We start from the raw sequence: 6,400 nt of genomic DNA on the forward strand, positions 1-6,400 counted from the left end.
GCGCAGTTTAAAAGCATTGGATGACGTAAAATGTGTCTCCTGCAAGGCAATGCATGCAGGTTGATATTTTGAAATAATGTCCTTGACATCAGAGACCTTATTTCGCAAACCGCGACAGTTCCATGATATGAAACATATGGACATTATGAAGTATAAAAGGATGATTTAAAGGTAACGTCATTATTAAGAGGTCAGTCAAGTAGGCACTCGTCGTCAGAAGGATGCAAAGACAATTCTACCTCACAATCCATCTTCTGTAAAGCAGAAGAAGTGGATTGATTGGCAAGTTGAATGTACTTTGCATCCTTTTTCTTCCTGGAATAGCCAGGCTTTTGACTTGGGGGAAATTTTTTTAAAGGTATTTGTTTTGGAAAAGGTCGGGCCTTTTCGGAATTGTCTATTTTAGATGTTTTACTAGGTGGAGGTGAGGTGGTCCTATTAGATGTTGATGCTGCGGTAAAGTTAAAGTTAGGTTTTGGAGTTGGTGGTTTAATCTGCTTATTTTTAGAAGATGTTTGTGCCGGGGAATCAGTTTGAGTACCTATAGTACAATATGAAGTCTTAGTAACCGTAGAATACGAAACGCCCGGACGGGGTGTACGGGCGGTAACGATTCGACGGGCTTCACTAAAGGTTAGGTTCTGCATTACTTTAACTGATTGAATTTCTTTCTCCTCTGACCATCTAGGACAACTCCTTGAGTAAGCTTCATGAGCTCCCTTGCAGTTAATACAAAGGGGTTGTAACTCACAAGAAGTGTCTGAATGGCCTGGAGTAGAGCAGCGAGCACAAACAGGTGTACCACGGCAAGATGCTTTTGAATGCCCAAACCTTTGGCACTGAAAGCACCTCAAAGGATTTGGGATATAGGGTCTAACTGGGCAATTATACCATGCAAGTTTAACAGCAGATGGTAACGTTGGAGAGGCAAACGTAAGGATAAGATGTTTCGTTGGAATGAGTTGACCATTCCTTCGAATCTTAATCCTACGGACCTCAACAACATGCTGGTCTTGCAGGTTTTCTAAGATTGTATTTTCTTCGTCTTCTATGAATTCTGATTGGGAGATTACTCCACGACAGGTATTCAACGATTTGTGTGGGGTGACAGTTATCTGAAAGGAACAGATAGCTGTAGAATTAGATAGCGCAGTGGCTTGTTTTTCAGATGTCGTATGCACTAAGAGGTCGCCAGAACGTAGTTTTTTCACAGAGGCTACTTCTCCCAGTGCGGAGAGAAGAGCTTTGTGTATTAGGAATGGTGAAACTTTTGAAAATGATGTGTTTGGTAGGACAGGATTCGTCAATGTTATTATGAAATAACGAGCGTATACATGCGGTGTAAGAGTTGTTCCGCTGTTTTTGCATTGGTGTGCGGAACTCAACACCGTACTAACTTCAGCCATAGAAAATAAAAACAGTTCTACTACCAGCGGCATCACCCACCACGGAGTCCTACTAAGGGGATGCAAGTAACAAATATTCGTCACTTGACACCGATGCTAACCAGTAGCTATACGTCCGCGAGTCACCCCTGAAGCAGCCTCCACCCTTAACGAGGTGCCCAGTAAGTGACTCCGGACTTGACCCTAGCCAACAGGTGACGTTCGTGGCTAGCCGGTTGACGCATACAGGCCAATATGCACCTCCCGTTTACCTGAAGCACGGGCCAAAGCAGTGTATTGGGGTACCAGGATGCCCCTCAACTGCCAGGATCCCGTTTTCCAGGGACACGGGTCTCCACGCACGGCAAACACGCGGGTGGTCTCTTCCCATCTATGTCCAACACAACAGAGTGGTAATCAAACACAGATGACAAGCCCTCACCAGTAAATTTGGCAACCACGACAAGGGGGAAGTGAAAGGGGAAAGTAGGAGTAAAGGGAGAGGAAACCGAAGGGAGGACAGATCACTAGGGTACCCCGGGGCGTGACTCCCTGTGTTTACCTAAAGAAGGTAAACCCCCTCAGGGGGCCTCAGTAAAGAAAGATAACATCCAACCAAAACAAATAACAATCAAGCGACACCGATTCTGATAAACAAACCCTAATCAACGATCTCAATAACAACGACTTTAAAGTCGTAATTCCAAAACAACGCAGACAAAATATTATCATAACTAACGTACCAACTTACATTAAAAAGGACTGTCTGTTCGATAGGCTGCACGCTCAGCTGGGCACCAATCAAACAGACTTTCCTATCCGCTTGTATAGGGTCAACAAACATAGGAGCAACCAGTTGCTGCAGCATTGGGTTATCTCCCTTACCAAAGTCTCTGCCAATATTCTTTGCCGGCAGCAGCACATTTATTTCGGACTCAGCCGCTCTAACATCTCAAAATTTGTTAGGATAAACAGGTGCCATAAGTGCCAAAACCTCAACCACAAGGAATCTGATTGTGATTCCGGCCCCATCTGCATGCACTGCGCAGGCAAACACCACACTAATAACTGCATCAACAAGGACTCCTGTGTTTGTTACAACTGTTATTACATGAATGAGTACCACAAGCAAGATCAGGAGTGGTACCCACTAGACATATACCATAAGGCTAACGACAGATACTTTCCAACATACCACCAAGTTAAATACGGCTATTGGCCATAATCTTAATTCTAACTTTAACTCACTACCAAAGTTCTACTCAACAAAATTTACTTTCTATTTAATTTTCAATCCAATCTAATTAAGTTTTCTCCATCTTTATTCCAAATTAATCCCATATCAATACAACTCCTCATCGGGCTTGTGACCTCTCAACCAATTAACAATCCTTACCTTTCAGCCAATTAATATCTGCCTGCAACAAGGTAAGCAACAAACAATAGCAAACATGACTAATCAATTACCAAACCAAATTAAATGCCTCCAAATTAACTTAAACAACTGCAGAGCGGCAACAGCCCTCTCAGCCAGGTTCGCCCAAGATAACAACGTAGATTTAATTCTAATACAAGATCCCTACCTAACCAATAACAAACTATATGGTTACCCAAACCAGTGGATTACACATCACTGAAATAATAAAGAGGCCTGGTTGGTCATAACTAAAACAACAATGATTAATCTAATACCAGCGACTGAATGTTTCTGTGGCCGAAAGAGTATTAAAAGCTTCACTATATGTTTTTAAGTATTTTGGAAATGCAGAAAAAATTTGCCCAAAACTGTCACTGTTGTAAATATTGAAGATGCTATCAGAGATTAACTCATTTTAGCTAAGATAGCAGTTTTTATTTCAGTTGCTGCAATCTTAGTACCTTTTTTAAGGTCGTTCCAAAGATCTGAGCCAATGGTACCTTTTTATCAGATGTATTAACATAGTTAATGTCTAGATTTATTAAACAAGAAGTGTTAAGAGAAGACAAAAGATCTCTTCAACTTCTAGAGACAGAAGCAGACAACGTTAAAACACACGAAAGAGGCTGTGACATTAAGTCACAGCGCAATTTTTAAATATCCTGTTTTTTTAATCAAAATCCTTATTTTTTTCGGCTTAATTTATAATTTTACGATACAATTGTTTTATTTCTTCATCCTTTTCTTCTCGCCCCTTAACGCGTTAGCGCAATGAGGACATTTTCCCCAGAAAGTTCCTTACACATTCCTCAGCCCTACCCTTTTCTCGGAAAAAGCTGTCGGCGTCGTTTGATGTTGCACGATAATTTGAAGTCGGCTGAAACTTAGCTTTGCAACGTCAATCAGAAAGTGAGAATAACACTTAAAAATAATATTGATAATACATCTCAACTTAAAATTTTAGTTCTTTAACTCATACTTTCAGTATCTTAAGTACTCAACTCGGATTTTTTCTTTTTTGCTATAAAAGCCAGAGCGCGAGAGACGCTCGTGGCATTCGAATCTTTCATCACCCCAACGTCACACTGCTCCCTGGCAGGACGTTTTTTTTCCTCCTCCTCTTCTTCTAGAGGAAGAGAACATTTTTTGGTATGGCGTTACGCCTACCGCCATGTTGGCAAGTCAATCTGCGTGTTTTTTTTTTTTTTTTTTTTGATTTAATGTCTACGAAGTAAAGTTAATTTCTGATCGTGCATCTCCCTTTTAATATGATGATCTTGGATTTATGACAATAAAGAGAATAGGCTGCCATCACCATGTTGGATCTCTAAAACGTATCCGCTGACCAGATGCAGTCATAGTTTAGAGCTACAAATCATGAGTTTTATCTTCGGTGAAGTTCAGTACCCACAACCCCTCTCTGATGTTTTTTTCTGGCTAAGATTTGATTCTCATCATCAAGTCCGGGATTTTATTTGGTCGGAGATAAAAATCCAGAAACTCTCTGTTACTCCGAACTACCACTCTCTCCATTTGAAGTGCCGCCCAGGTGAATTTTGTTTGTCTGTGGTCGTCGTTGATCTAATATGAAAATAAAAGAAACGAACTTCCATCTTAGTGATTCCTTTTTAGTGTTAGTTTTCATTTTAGATTGGAAAATGTCGCTATACTCTCCTTGTCAGCTACATAATAGGTATGTGTTTTTTTTGGTTTTAATTTGGGTTAAACAACGTCTATTTATATGTACTTTCCATTAGAAGATCAGAGGCCTTATATACAGCTTCTTTTTTTATTTAATACCCAACCAAAACGGTGCAGAGGCATTGAATTAATTGAATGTGGGGATTAGTGGCACGGGGTCCAAAAATAAGACATACGGCGCCAAACACACGGTTTTTTTATCTAACGATTTTACAATCTAACCTCCTATTAATTAAAAAACCCAGAAATGTTACAATTCAACAAGATCTTAAATTCTTTGATAATAATATACCCATTGTAGATAAAGCTATTTATTTGGGACTAACTATTAACAAAAACCTGAATTGGAAGGACCGTATTAATTACATCATAGCAAAAGCATCTAATATTTACAATAAGCTCAAATGTCTCACATTCCAAAATTATCACTTAAAAATAAAAGATTAATATATATAACATATATCAGACCTATTTTAACTTATGCATCACCAGCTTGGTGCAATTTAAATAAAGCCCAAACTAAGAAACTTCCAAGTAAAATATGTATTTCAAAAAAAAAAAAATATTGCGTAGACTCAGTGGAGTCACATATTACATCAGAAATAATGCAATCCATAGAGATTTCAAGCTAAAAACATTAACTGAAACAAACACTGATCTTAATATTAACTTTTTCAACAAAGCAATAAATTGTGATGTTGCAAATTATAAGACAATATTTTAATGTGAAATGCTCATCGAAGATACTAAAATTAGGCCGATAGCGCACTTCCTCACTAGCGACGCAATTCTTTCTAAAAACTTTAAAATTTCAAGATTTAAACCCTAAATTTTAATATTTTTTTTTGTGGTGATTTTCATCAATGTTATACATCTCTAGGATATGTTAAATTTACGTAAAACTCGCTGATAGCTCGTCTGTGGAGTGGGGAAGATGATACAGAGAACAGGCCCTAAAACTGTAAGAAAAGCGAGCCTAAAGGTGAGCTTAGCGAGGAACCCTCATGCATTGAGGGTTACCCTTTCTTTAAGGCAGTGTTGCCAGATTGGGCTACAAGTAGCGGATTGGACTACTTTTAAAAGTCCCCGCTACTGAAAATCGAATTTAGGCTACCCGCTACTTTTGGGGCTACTTATTACTTGTCGAACGCTACAAATCTAAAATGCACTACTTTTTTTCTTCACAGAAATGTATATATATATTTTAAATTTTCCTCTTCCCATTAAAAAATGATTCTGAAAGTTTGTAGTTTCTTTACCCTTTTTAAAAAGGACATTTTTTGTTGTTGTTGAAAACGCTTAACTTTAATTTTGGATTCTTGATTTGCTGATGGAGTCTATAATCTTTCCATATCCATGTTTCAAATCGTAGACTCGTGAAATGGCAAAGATATAAATGGAAATATTATTTATCGTTATCTTCTGGAAAAATAAATCACGTAACTCGTTTTTAAACTCAGAAAAATTAAATCTAGAGTCTGAATCTACCTGCTGAATGAAAATAGTTGTGAATGACAATGAGTTTCCAAAAGATATCGTGCTTTTAAATGCTTTTTAGTGAATTCATTTTACTTTTATAAATAACCATACATTTACAGTTGGACGAAAAATAGCATTCTAGGAAATATGGAAATTTTAAGAAAAATTGAAAACTTTTCTTTGAACATTTGTTTATCGCATACACGTTAACTATTTTCAGATTTGCCAATAGAATTATTACCGCTAAAATCCCAAATTGTAGATATGTAAAATCAGTGGCGCTTTCTCTTAACAACAACGTGTGAGTTTTTTTTTCCGATGGCATTTCTACAAATGGGATAGATTTCTGGTGCAAGGTTACATTAATTAAAAATGCAGGTGGTGATCATGCTTTTAAGGAATTGTCTCAGTTTGGATT

This window comes from Parasteatoda tepidariorum, chromosome 10, assembly GCF_982258835.1.
Source record: "Parasteatoda tepidariorum strain Cologne lab strain chromosome 10, Ptep-v5.0, whole genome shotgun sequence".
In the NCBI taxonomy this organism is placed as follows: domain Eukaryota; kingdom Metazoa; phylum Arthropoda; class Arachnida; order Araneae; family Theridiidae; genus Parasteatoda; species Parasteatoda tepidariorum.